Genomic DNA, 13,852 nt, shown 5'->3' on the forward strand with positions numbered 1-13,852 from the left:
TTGCCACTCCGTGTCGTAAATGGCATATTGGCAACTTTACGTTTCTCCTCAGATGATTTAAAGTTTCTCTTTTTGCTACTTTTTCTTAACTTGGGCTTTTTGGATTTTACATGCCCGGTACTACGAGATTGGGCATCGGGCTTGGAAGACGACGTTGATGGCATTTCATCGTCTATGTCATGACTAGTGGCAGCAGCTTCAGCATTAGGAGGAAGTGGGTCTTGATCTTTCCCTACTTTATCCTCCAAATTTTTGGTCTCCATTATATGTAGCACAAGATACTGCAGAATGTGTGAACTTGGTAATATTGCAGTACCAATGGACTTATACTGCTGGATTGGTTTTGCAAATTTGGTTATAATTATTATATATTTTTTTTTTTTTAAATTTTTTATTTTTTTTTACTTTTTTTTTATTTTTAAAAAACTTGGGAATAGTGGGGAAATAACTATGCCCTTAGAAGCACAGAGCACAGGACACAGCACCACTGGACTGAACAGGACACGGCACAGGACCCAGCAGCACTACGGAACTCAGCAGGACAGAGCACAGGACACAGCACCACTGGACTGATACTGCAGAATGTGTGAACTTTGTAATATTGCAGTACCAATGGACTTATACTGCTGGATTGGTTTTGCAAATTTGGTTATAATTATTATATTTATTTATTTTTTTTTTACTTTTTTATTTTTTTAACTTTTTTTTATTTTTTAAAAACTTGGGAATAATGGGGAAATAACTATGCCCTTAGAAGCACAGAGCACAGGACACAGCACCACTGGAATGAACAGGACACGGCACAGGACCCAGCAGCACTACGGAACTCAGCAGGACAGAGCACAGGACACAGCACCACTGGACTGATACTGCAGAATGTGTAAACTTTGTAATATTGCAGTACCACTGGACTTTTACTGCTGAATGTGTGAACTTGGTAATATTGCAGTACCAATGGGCTTATACTGCAGGATTGGTTGTGCAAATTTTGTGGTAATTAAAAAAAATTAAAGTAGTTTTTGGTATTTTTTAAAAAAACTTTTTTTTATTTTTTTAAACACAGGGGAATACTGGGGAAATAACTATGCCCTTAGAAGCACAGAGCACAGGACACAGCACCACTGGACTGAACAGGACACAGCACAGGACCCAGCAGCACCACTGACCTCAGAAGGACAGAGCACAGCACACAGCACCACTGGACTGATACTGCAGAACACAGCACAGCACAGCACAGCACAGCACAGCACAGCACAGCACAGAACTAAACAGCACAGAACTAAACAGCACAGAACTAAACAGCACAGAACTAAACAGCACAGAGGACCACCTAACACACCCTCCCTCTACCCTGATCAATGCCCGAGTGAAAATGGCGGCGACTAGCGGGGAATTTATAGGATCCGAGTATCGCGAGATCCGACAACGGGATTATGAGTCAGAGCCTCAGTTTCACATTTGAATTTGGCGCCAATACCCGGATCTGTCTCGGATCCGACTCGGATCCGCAACGTTCGGGTGGGCTCGGATTTCATAAATCCGAGTGCGCTCATCCCTAGTTGAGAGGGGAGTTTGCGGCTAGCGGACAGGAGTAACTGGGATATTAAATAAAGCAGCTGGGAGAGTACTTACATAAAAAGCACCTTACGGTAATGACCATGCAAGTGATTCAACACCAAACCAACACACGTAAGTCATGCAGCTAATTTTGTTTGGATGAAAAAGCAATATACATTTATATTATACGTTATTATATTTATTATATTTTATTACATAAGCATATTGCATACGTACTACTACTGTTATTTTTGCAATCAGCAGTTTCCTCCACACGTCTGCCCCATTTAAACACATCTCACTAGTTTATCACTTAAAGGGGTAGAGACTTGGGATAAACCAGATGTACTTTATTTCAGCGCTAAAAGCATTTTCAATTTTTTTGCTTTTAAGGGGGTGTTTTTTTGATGTTCTGTATTATATACTCACCTTTCCAGGTGAAAATGAATCATTTTGCGATATATAATTACCGTTGGAGGTGCGAACAAAAGTGTGTGAATTTAGCACGTTTTCACCCACAAGAATGATCACAGGTTTTGCAACTGAAAAAGCTTTTGTTTCCGTAACTGCATTATATTTCCGAGGAGACAACGGAAAATTTGATCTTAATTGAAGCGACCCCATAGAATTAGCGTTATAAGCTAATCCATCTAAAAGGTGCAAACCAGCACCTGGATAAACCATGTACGCACGCAAGAGGTACAAAGTGGACATACCAGCTGCTATTGCATGTAGCACACAAATACGGCGCAGCTTTATTTTTACACTGACTTAGGCTTCGCCCGCTAAATCTGTCCATACATTTTAATTTGTCCCCCTGCAGCACAATATGGTTTTATCATGGTGCAAAATTGCAACTACCAGGTGGATTTACTCCTAAGACTAAATGAGGTCCTTAGGAGATAATTTAGGATGAACAAAACCCCCAAGATGCAATGCAAAATTGTCTATGGTAATAAGACGAGTCTTGATTCTTGCCACAGTTCATGGCTTTGCAGGTTACGATGACAGTGTTTAAGAATAGTTGGTGGAGAGTTGAAGCTTATTGCCAGATGCAGATTAAGAACAGATGTGAATCTAGTTTTCCAGAAAATTGTGAGTTTTTGGCACAAGATGAAAATAAGATGGTGGCGTTTGCACATTTTTATTGGTTTTCTTTGCTTTATATGCCAACTGTTTCTTTGCTACCTCCACATGGATGTCTCAACTCTTCCCAAAACTCAGTATGTCACAACAGAGCTTATGACTCCCAGAGTCACCAGCTTCCCTCAAATCTCCCTCACTATCAATAACACCACAATTTCCGCAGTGTCCCAATCCCTCTGTATTGATGTCACACTGACTCCACCCTCTTATTTACCCCTCACTGCCACCAAATATCTCTTGTATGCACTTTTCTTACCCAAGGTGCAATCATAATTATTGTGCAGGCTTCGTATCTCCCACCTTAACTACTGCTACCCCCACCAGTCTGGCATTCTCCTCACCCATTTCTCCTCACTTCAATCCACCCTAAATGCTACTGCAAGACTGATCTTCCTCTCCCACTGCTCCACATCTGCTGCACCACTTTAATAGGCAAACCGAGGGGGGGGGGGGGGGTAGGGGGGTTCCTAGTGCCTGGAAACCCCCCTCCCAGCCTGGGGTACTGTATGCTTGGGTTGGCTAGACCCTGCCCTGGGACCTGCCAGTTTGCAGATTGTATGCAGATTGTTTCTGTCTGCACTCTACACAGCCATCTCTCCCCAAGTATTGAAAGAAGTAAGAACAGGTAGGAGAGAGCAGGACAGTCTGTCAACTGTTCTGACACACTTAATCAGGACTATGTCCTGATTGTAGGGACATTTGGGAGGTATGTCCCGCTTCACACAGCTCTGCTCGAAAAAGGAGAGCTGCGTGCCCCTAACAGTAGGGCATGCAGCATTGCTCGTGTATATGTATATGACGGGAATAGGAAGAGTTGGAGAGCAACTAAGCACTGTCTAAAATTATAGCCACGCCCCGAAGCATGCTGGTCACGCCCACTCGCGGTGTGGAATGGAAACCCCTCTCTACAAATCCTGCGTTTGCCCCTGACTTTGAAAATCCCTGCACTGGCTTCCTGTTTCCTTCATAAGCCATTCCAAATTAGTCCCCCTTACCTACAAATCCCTCAACAGCGCCACTCCTTCATACCTCTCAAATATCATATCAAAATACTCTCCCTCCCGCCCTCTTAGATCTACCTCTGACCCGTGCCTTGTCTCGTCTCTGGTAACCACCCCTCACTCGCGCCTATTAGACTTCTCCCGTGCTGTTACCCACTTGTAGATTTACCTACCACTCCCACTTTCCGACAGCCTACAAACCTTTAAATACTTTCTGAAAACCAATCTCTTTATTAAGACTCTCTTCCACCCTCCTATGCTACCCACACTAAGGCACCCTTCCAACTGTCCCAATCCTCACTCTAAGCCACACTTGCTCATTTTGTTTTAGCTATACCCTCTTCCACTTAGAATGTGAGTTGTCTCATGTGCAAGGTCCTCCATACCCTGTGTTTTCATGTCTGCATTTATATTGTTTAACTTGTATGTCACGTTTTATGTATATATGTCCGGTTTTCCCAATTGTGCACTGTAGCGCATTGCAAATCAATGATAATATTATTATTATCTTTTATTTATATGCCGTTACAAATGGCCCTCAGCTCAACAAAGAGAGCAATACAGAAACAAAGTGCAGATAAGTTATCAATGGACTGAGAGCAGGTTCACGGTGCATTGAGTTAAAAGTGAATTCCAGGACATATAGATGTTAGAAACGGGAAGGATGAGATGTAGGGAGTGAGCCAAAGCAAGCTGAACCTGTGCCCAGGAGTGTGGGCACATCCAACAGGATCAGAGCCTGTGGGATGCAAAGGCAACCGAGAAGATGAGACCAAGCGGGCCTAGTGTTGAGGTGCAAAAATGAGGTTGGGGTGCCAAAGACATAGGTAACAGGAGGAGCAGGACATGAGGATTGCAATCTAAAGGGAAGGGGCAGACTAACAAGAAGCACCAAGTGGAGAGCCAGGGTGAGGGGACTAGAAATCTGAAGGGAGAGATGAACATGAGCGGCTAGTATGAGGAACAGAAGAAAACTGAGGGGAACTATGATTAGTGAAGAAAGATCATAAAAAGGCAGGTTGTTGGAGGCAGGTTAGACAGATCAAGGGTAGGCTTTCCTGAGCAGATGGGTTTTATGGGATTGTTTGATGTTTTTCAGGCAGGGGGATAGTCTGATAGAATGAGGGAAATTGTTCCAGAGAAGCAGAGGGGGGAGGGAAAGCATGGGAGGAATCTTGAATGTTGGAGTGAGACATGGTAATCAGATAGGAGGCAAGGCAGCAGTCGTTGGCTGACCATAATTGCGAGAGTATGGATATAGGGGATGAAATAAATGGAGGAGTTGAGGATGGCATCCAGACAACGAACTTGGGGAGAAGAGGAGATGTTGATTTTACCGAAGTTCAGTTTTGGCCATGTGCAGTTTAAGGAAACATTGAGACATCCAGGAGGAGATGGCAGAGAGGTAGCAAGACACCTTGGTGAGGAGGGAAGCAGAGAGGTCAGGAGATAAGAGGTAGATTTGGGTGTCTTTGGCATAGAGGCTGTACTGGAGGCAAAAGGAACTGATAAGTTCACTCAATGAACAAAGAAAAGAGCAGAGGGCCAAGGACAGAACCCGGAAGAACTCTTGTGGGAAGTGGGAAAGCTGGGGAGGTGGATCCCGATGTAGAAACAGATAAAGAATGGTTAGAGAGATAGGAGTTAAATCAAGAGAGCACAGTGTCAAAAAAAGACTTATGGTGCGAAATGAGTGCAAGAGGAGAGTGTGTGTCAATGGCTGCAGATAGGCCCAAGAGGATAAGTAGATAGTAGTGGCCTTTGAATTTGGCAGGTAGAATGGCATTAGTGACTTTGGTCAGGGTAGTTTCTATGGAGTCGAGGGGGAGGAATCCAGTTTGGAGAGGATCGAGGAGTGAGCTGTTGGAGTGGTAGCTAGTGAGATGGTTGTACATAAGGCGTGCAAGCAATTTAGAAGCAAAGGGAGGAGAGAGATAGGGTGTTAGTTGGACAGGGAGGTGAAGTCAAGATGAGTGTTTTTAAGGATGGGTGAGACAAGCTAATTTTTGAATGATGAGGGGAAGACACCAGTCAAGAAGGATAAGTTGAAGAGGTGGGCAATGTGGGAGCAGGCAATAGGCAAGAGGGTTTTAAGGAGGTGGGAGAGAATGGGATCAAGTGGGCTGGTTGAGAGGGGAGATAACATAAGTAGAAAATGAACTTCCTCACCTGAGGTTCGGTGGAAGGTGCACATAGGATGATGGCTGGTGGGCAATGGGGAGATGAGGCTGGGTGTATGAGAGAAGTGGGAGGAGGAGATTTCATTTCTAATGGAATCAATTTTGATGGTGAAAAAGGGGGCAAAGTCAGTGCCAGTGATGGAAGGTGGAAGGGGTGGAGGGGAAAGTAAGGAGTTGAAGGTAACGAAGAGGCGACTGAGATAAAATGAGAGACTTGAAAAATGATTTTTTTGGCTAGTGAGAGAGCAGAGCTTTAAGTGAAGAAAATATGCCAGAGAGGGAGATAATAATAATAATAATAATACTTAAAAACAGGCATTAAATTTGTCCTATGGCACAGACAGGTCTCCTAGGGCTATTAGGAAGGCTGGAATAGTCTCCACTGGGGGGTGAGTTTGTTGCTTCTAAGCCAATGTGAAATTAAAAAGTAATATTATATAAATGTAACATGCCGGGTATTATTACACCTAAATATTTATCACACATTTATTCTCATAAAATCATGCTTTGATATCTACCAGTAAAGTCTGTGATTAGTCGCTCAGCGTTACAGTCTTCTCCTCATTAGGATGAATTATCGATTCTAGTGATCAGGAGAATCACTTGTCACTGTAATGGTGGAGCGAGATGAAGAATAATTTAACTATTTCCCACCCACAGTTCATGCGGTTTGTGAACACAGCATCAAAGAGAATATGCTGAGTGATCTATGTGACGATCTGCAGTTCAGGGTGATGGATTTGTGCAAATGTTCCCAATTAATCTCTTCTTACAAACCCTTTCCCTTTACTAGTTATTTGGTCTTTCACTGCTAATATGGTAACGTTGAATTACTTACATGAGATGAGCAAAACTTTCCAAACTGTACCGGAGATTATTCACCTTGTTCCAGATTTTGAAGGTGAATGGGGCTTCCCTTTGACGCCCCGGGATGGCTGGGTGCTGGCACGCATGGGCTGCTCCAGCAGTAGGTACACCCCTGGCTTCTGCTTTTTATCTGGGCTTGGGTCTCACGTACTGTCAGGGCAGGCTGTCCGTGGAGGAATAGTGTACACTGGTGGCTCCACACTTGCGGAATTGGTTTCTGGATCTTTAACCGTTTCCCCTTTAATATTTTGACACTCTGTTTTGGATCTCTGATGAAGTTGCCTGGAGGCGATGAAACGCGTTAGAATGCATTATATACCACTATTTGATATCTCTACATTTCTTTCCAACATTTATTGCTGGTTTTTAATATCCTTTGATACATCGGATTATTTGTGGACAGCCGCTGCATACCTGAATATACCTGCTACGAATATCGTTTATGTGTTATGCACACTTAGTGCGCTAGAAGACTTCCATCTGCTGTGCGGGATCAGCCAGCTACTTCCTAAGAACTCAGTTTACTGCCACTTGTTTCCGGGGATTGCGATTCTGTTGCACCATGGATGTGAGCGCTCAAGTTTCTCCGTGGAGGTACCCTTCAATACTTTGATGTTTTTCCAGTTACCTGGTAAGGAATTGATACCTTATTACAGCACACAGATGGGCAATCTCTCTGACTTTATTCTGTCATTATCCCTAGTTTAATCAAGTTGCCTTCATACCACCTTCGTTATTCCGGAACATAAGTATTGCTTATGTACAAGAGAGTCCCCTTTTAGATGAACGAAATTAAATAGTGACAGTGTTGCATTCGTGTTTGCACTTACCTGAAAGAGTTAACATGGGGTGTGGGTCTGGCCAGTGATGCTGAGGGGAGGTCCTTGTGGCTCTGTATAGGTGATGCATTTCCTGGGTGAGTTACTCGGCTGGCAAAATCCCGCCCACCCACACCATTTTTAAGTAAGCTATGGTGTATTATGGTGGTTTAGCATAAAGCTGGTTGGTAGGTTTACAGTTTTGGTGGGGAGGAAGGCACTGCGATCAGCGGCTGATATAGGCGGCTCTATCGTGATTGGCGCAGGTATCTGTCCCCTTACAAGGCAATGGGTTACTCTTGTCCCTTCCATGGGGAGGGGCCTCGCCCGGCTCAGTGAGGGAGGGGGAGTGAGTAGTGAGGTGTGGTGCAGTTTACTCTTCGCCAGGTTAGGGTCGGCCAAGCAGTGGGGTTATGAGAGAAGTGGGTGGACTTAAGGCTATATTGCCATGTCCACGCTTGGTTGGGTATCGCTGGAGCTGATCTTCAGTGCCCTTTCTCCGCCACCAGGTTTAATTAGGTTATAATAAAAATATTTTTAGTGCCACTTACTCAAGTCTCCGTGTCTTTATTCTATATAAGTGGTTTATATTATTTAAGGTATGGTGTAGAGCAAAGAGCATACACAGTGAACTATTAAGCGGTTTTGACCACCAACACTATATATTTATAATGATGATTTTTTTCTTATTTTTAATATTTTTTTCCTGCTGTTGGATTTTTAATGCGCATTAATTAGGTTATATGTAGGTGCACCTACTGTACCATTTACTGTGGTATATATATTACAGTGGTTTTATATTGTTTTGAGCACAATCATATTTGTGCATGTGATTACTGTGTTGATTACATTTAATAAATGTATCCTTCTTTTAATCCTCTGCAGTGCTTTAACATTTTTGAGTGAGTGGGGTGACCATTGCAATTTTGGTTTATTTTCTGCATTACAGAAACTTACATCATTTTCTAAAATCCAGTCCCCTCTTCAGAAGCTGTATACCTGATAACAGTTCAGATTTCTGGTGGCAGAAAGAGGAGGGGTGTAGGGGAACATTGCTGTGGTCACACCCATAATGGGAGTAATTTGGGGAAATCTGGTTATGGTTTGGACAGTTATGGGTTTGGTGAATCGGGAGTGGTCTACTTTGGTAGGTCTGGAAAATATAATTTATACATAACAAGTGAGAAAAGTGCAACCACTTATCATTCTTCCATAAACCTTCATTAGCATCATTAACTCCGACCCCTTCATTGTCTCTGGAAGAAGAAATATTGTATCTAATATGTGAAACATATAACAAGTTTAATATAAGAAAACAATTGTGGAGTTTCACTTTCTATGTGAGCAGAATACTTTCATGTTTCTTGAACTGTATTAATGAGAGAGAGATTGGACCTGCTGTTTCCAAGGAATTAAATAAGAATGTATAACGGCTGCTGGAAACACGGACGCTGATATAAATTTGTATTTCTTGAGCAAAAAAAGTTATATTGAAAACATCAATGAAAGATGTCAGTTCTCTCAGGAATCCACAGCAACCAGAATTCAATAAGTCAACTAAATGTTCATCTTCCCACAGCTTCGAGATTTTCCGGACAGTCATTTGTACCGTAATCAAAGTGAGTACACATCCTGGATGTCAGGTATAATCACAGGGGCATCTGACCCTCATTTCAATGTAAATAATACAGTACATTTTATTTACAAAAATTGGAATTATCTCTTCAAAAAAAGTCAATAGTAATGCAAATTAATGGGAGAAGACCAAGTGAATACATTCTTGAGTCGGTGTTACCCACGATTGGTTTGAATATCTTATTGTAACCTAAATGGAGGGGAGTTTGTCTCTGTTCTCCACACATGTGGAGGAGTTTGAGGGCCTGTCGTACAGCAGTCCACCTGCAGCATTTACATTGGAGAGAAATGGACATTAATTTGCCCATTCTAAACCTCTATGTTTGTTCTTTTGAGTCATTCAGAGGATATTATGTAACTAGAGTAGATTTTCTGGATTATTCTGTTGCCAGAAAAGCATTTGGCTCCGTTTTCACAAGTGGCCTCTTATTCTGCTATTATTTCTGTTTAGAGGTGCAGAACATTGTTCTCCTCCCAAAGATAACTTCTTATAACTGTAAAATGACATTCACCATGTCCCCATATGAATAACAAAAGTCAAGTCAATAATTACAAGTCAATAATTATTTTAGGGGAAAAACAGAAACTTTGAAAGTAAGGAAAGTACTTTAAAGTAATAATTTTTACACCAACCACCATTTCTCACCTGACGAAAACCCCTTGAACAAAAGGTTACACAGAGGGTTTTTATTAGAGATGCTCAGTCTCGATTCCTCGAGAACCGAACACACCCGAACTTAGCAGATCTCGGCTCGGTACTTTCGTGCCCCCTCGGAATTGAAAATGAGGCAAAACATTATTGTTACGTAGTTGGATCTCGTGAATTTTGGATTCTATAACTACCGCCTTCCACAGCGATCCAGCGCCATTTCACAGGACACAGAAGGGGTGGCACGGTTCTTGCCAGTCTGTAGTGCAGTTGAGCAGCATCATAGATAGAAAAAAAAAGAGGAGGGGTAGCAGTGTACCTCAAAATGTCCAGTGACATTCGGGAGAGCTCCATTGCTCCATTGCTAATTGCGATTGCTGAAATAGAAATAATAGGGCTGGCAGGCTTGGTCTTCTAAATCTGCAGTCACATTGTACTGCGTTATATAGGTAACACACAAAAAGGAGAGCTCCATTGCTCCATTGCTAAATGTCATTGCTGAAACACAAATAATAGGATGGCAGGCGTGGTATTCTAAATCTGCTGTCACATTGTACTGTAGTATATAGGTAACACACATAGAGGAGAGCTCCATTGCTAATTGTCGTAGCTGAAATAGAACTAATAGGGACAGTAGTGTTCTTCAAAATCTGCAGTTACATTGTACTGTGCCATAACACACCCAGAAATAGGAGAGGTGGCATTGTTTAGTGCTGAAACAGAAATTCAAATAATAGGGCTGGCAGTGTTATTAAAAGTCTCCAGTCACATTTTGCTGTGCCATAGCTCATACAGAAACAGGATGGGTGGCAGTGTCCTTGTCACTCTCCAGTCTTCAGTCACATTGTTCTTGACACTCTCCAGGCTCAGTCATGATCATACAAATCTCTTTACCTCATGTGCAAAAGCCTATGTTAAAGTGCATAGTGGTTTAAGTCAGGGAAATCAAAATGTAACTAAAAAGCTTTAAACATTTTAAAGAAAAAAACACCTCTTTAATAAAGGTGAAAGTTTACTGTAGAAAATCATAAAATTGCCAACATGCCATTCTACCCAAAATATTACCAAGCATACCAGCATCAGCTAGCTCCCTTCTCTCAGCATGTGCAATCTACACTGTCATCATATTCAGCCTCATCAGTGTGTACATCATCCTTAAACAATGCTTATTCATCCCCGCTGGAGTCCACCATCACAGAAGTCTGTGTATTTTGATGTAATTGCCGGTAATGGTATTCCTCATGGAATTTGTAGTTCATTTTACAGAAGATCTGTCATGATTTTTGGGCAATTCTTTTAGACCTGACCAAATGTCAAACTCTGCATCAACACTGGGTGTCTTGAGAAAGCTAAGTTTTTTCCTAGCAGCAATTTTCAGAAAAACTGAAGGAGGAGACGTCATTGTGTCATGTACTACTTGAGCTGTCAGCTTGCTGACCAGAAGCTCAATGCATCTCTTGAGATCTGGGTCAGTTGGAAAGAAAGAAAGAGAAGACATAGCTCTTAAACCTAGGATCAAGCACAGTTGCCAAAATGTAATGATCCGATTTCAAGATGTTGATAACTCTTGGATCCTGGCGAAGCGAATAAAGTACTTAATCTACAAGTCCAAAATAATTAGCGGAACTGCTTTGTTTCATTTCCACCTTCAATATTTCTTGCTGCTTTTCAAAAAGTCTAATTAGGGGAATCACTTGACTCAAGCTAACAGTGTCTGCACTCTCCTCACAGGTGACTACTTTGAGTGGTTTTAGCAACTTGAACAACACGGAAAGTATTCTCCACTGCGCTAGACTAAAGTACATTCCCCCTAAATTCTATTCTTCTTGCCGCTGCTGCATTCTCCTACATGCTGTTGCACAATCCGAAAATGACCCTAAATATTTTGGGACACAGACAGCATCTCCTGCATGTCATGTTTTAAAAAGTTCTGTACCACCAAATTGATTGTGTGATCAAAACAGGGAATGTGATGGAATTCCTCCCACTCTAATGCTCTAACAATATTGGTGGAATTATCAGAGATCACATATCATCAGGAGAGTACAAACAAGATAAACCATGTTGCAATGACATCCCTTAGTTTTTCAAACAGGTTGTCAGCTGTATTACCTCTGACCTTCACCTTGTCTCTTCTCTGGTAACCACCTCTCAATCCCGCCTTCAAGACTTCTCCCGTGCTGTACCCCACTTATGGAATTCCCTACCACGCTCAATCAGACTCTCCCACAGCCTTCAAATCTTTAGATGCTATTTGAAAACCCGTCTCTGTTTTAGAGGTGACCTTATCCTCGATAAAACTATTCACACTAATGCACCCTCAGAACTATCAGCTGTGCCCTCTTTCATTTAGAATGTAAGCTCTCTAGTGAGCAGGGTCCTGCATACCCTTTGTTTTCATATCTCCATTTGCCTTGTCTGTTCTTGTCTTACTTATGTCTTGTCTTATGTATGCCCTTGTCTTCCCTACTGTACGGCAGTGCGGAGCACTGTGGTGCCTTACAAGTCTACAATGATAATAATAATAATAATAATAATAATAATAATAATATACCTCTGAGTGAAGCAGATGATACACAGAGCAGCTGCCTCTGACAAATGTGACGTTCCTGGGTACGTGCTGCTGCTGTCCCTGTTGGTGAAAGCGAATCACTAACCCAGGGGCTGTCACAATTATATAATCTATAGTTCCGCTTGTCCACATATCTGTGGTTAAGTGCACAGTGGGTAGAATGGCATTTTGTAGCCCAATAATTACATTTTTACGAACCTTCTGGTAGAGGTGAGGAATAGTTTTTCAAGTAAAATGGTGTTGTGATCGAATTTGGTAACGAGGACAGAAGACCTCAAGTAACTGTCTAAACCCATCTGCATTAATAATGCATTAATAGTGGATATTGGATGCAGATCTAATACTAGTATAGTCTCCATGGCGTCTGTGATCTGCTGTGCGACTGGGTGACGGCTTTCATACTTGCTTCCTCTTACAAAGGATTCTTTAACAATCAGTTGTTGTAAAGTACTAGTAGTCTTCTTCTTAGTCTGCTTCTGGGCTGAAGATTCACTCCCAGCAGCAGGAGCAGCAGCAGTGGGACTAACGCTCAAGGATTCTTCTGAGGAGTCCTGGATAGGGGAGGAGTCATCTCGTCTTAGAAACTTGGATGCAGGACTATCTCCGATCACTTGTGAGGATATTGATGATGAAGGCATTGGGGGTGTAGATTGCAGGTGCTGGGATCTAGCTGAGAGAAGGGAGGTAGCTGACCCTGGGCTGCTTGTTGTTATTTTTTAGCATAAGTTTGTGATTTTCACAAAAGCTTTCCATGAACTCGCTTCAAATGGCATAACATGGATGAGGTTCCTAGATGGTTAAGATCCCTACCTCTGCTGACTGTGGCTTTACAATGCTACAAATGGCTAGACAACTGTTGTAAGGATTTGTGTAAAAAATAATTCCACACATGCCCGGGCATGACAATGGCCTTCTTCTTATCACTGGCAAGAACTGCTTCCTCTGGTGCATGACTTTCCACAGTAGAGTTTATTAACAGCACTGTTTGCTTAGGTGCCTTAAGCCCATTGTTAGCTTGTTTTATGGGGGCCCAAACAAACCAAGCACTTCAGCCACAAAAGTGCCACTGCTTGTCTGCTTGTTGCTGGAGTGCTTGCTTTGTTAAACTGTATATGTCCTTTTCAATACCTTACATAAGCGTGGGTGGGAGGGCCCAAGGACAATTCCATCTTGCACCATTTTTCTTTTCTGCCACTGTTGTGCTGCAATGTGTCCTAGATGTGCTAGGAAATGCTGTGTGTTTGTGTCATTGCTCTGTTGCTTAGCATCCAGCCAGGCCGCTGCAGTCTTTATTCGAAAGTGTATGAAAATAATATTGTGACCTGTGAGATGATCAAAATTGACTGCAAATTCCTTGAAATTAGTGTGCCTGAGGTTATTTATAATGTAGGAAAAAAAAGAGCAAAATTATGTGATTTTAGCAAAAA

General features: G+C 42.2%; 1 protein-coding gene across 3 annotated transcripts in view; it reads right to left on the minus strand.

The window, feature by feature from the left end:
• The window catches only part of LOC142097798 (uncharacterized), a 105,926-nt gene that overhangs the window by 82,119 nt on the left and 9,955 nt on the right, over positions 1-13,852 (minus strand). The window contains exons 2-3 of one of the 3 annotated variants that reach the window (XM_075180153.1): positions 7,166-7,379; positions 6,767-7,033 (exon numbers count right to left, since the gene is read on the minus strand). The exons of 1 other annotated variant lie outside the window; for it this stretch is intronic. The gene's annotated coding sequence lies outside the window, so the exon portion shown is untranslated. Of the gene's footprint in view, positions 1-6,722; positions 7,034-7,165; positions 7,380-13,852 lie in introns of all 3 variants that reach the window. One more of the 3 variants, XM_075180072.1, reaches the window with a different exon arrangement.

The sequence above is a fragment of the Mixophyes fleayi genome, chromosome 1 (assembly GCF_038048845.1).
Source record: "Mixophyes fleayi isolate aMixFle1 chromosome 1, aMixFle1.hap1, whole genome shotgun sequence".
In the NCBI taxonomy this organism is placed as follows: Eukaryota; Metazoa; Chordata; class Amphibia; order Anura; family Limnodynastidae; genus Mixophyes; species Mixophyes fleayi.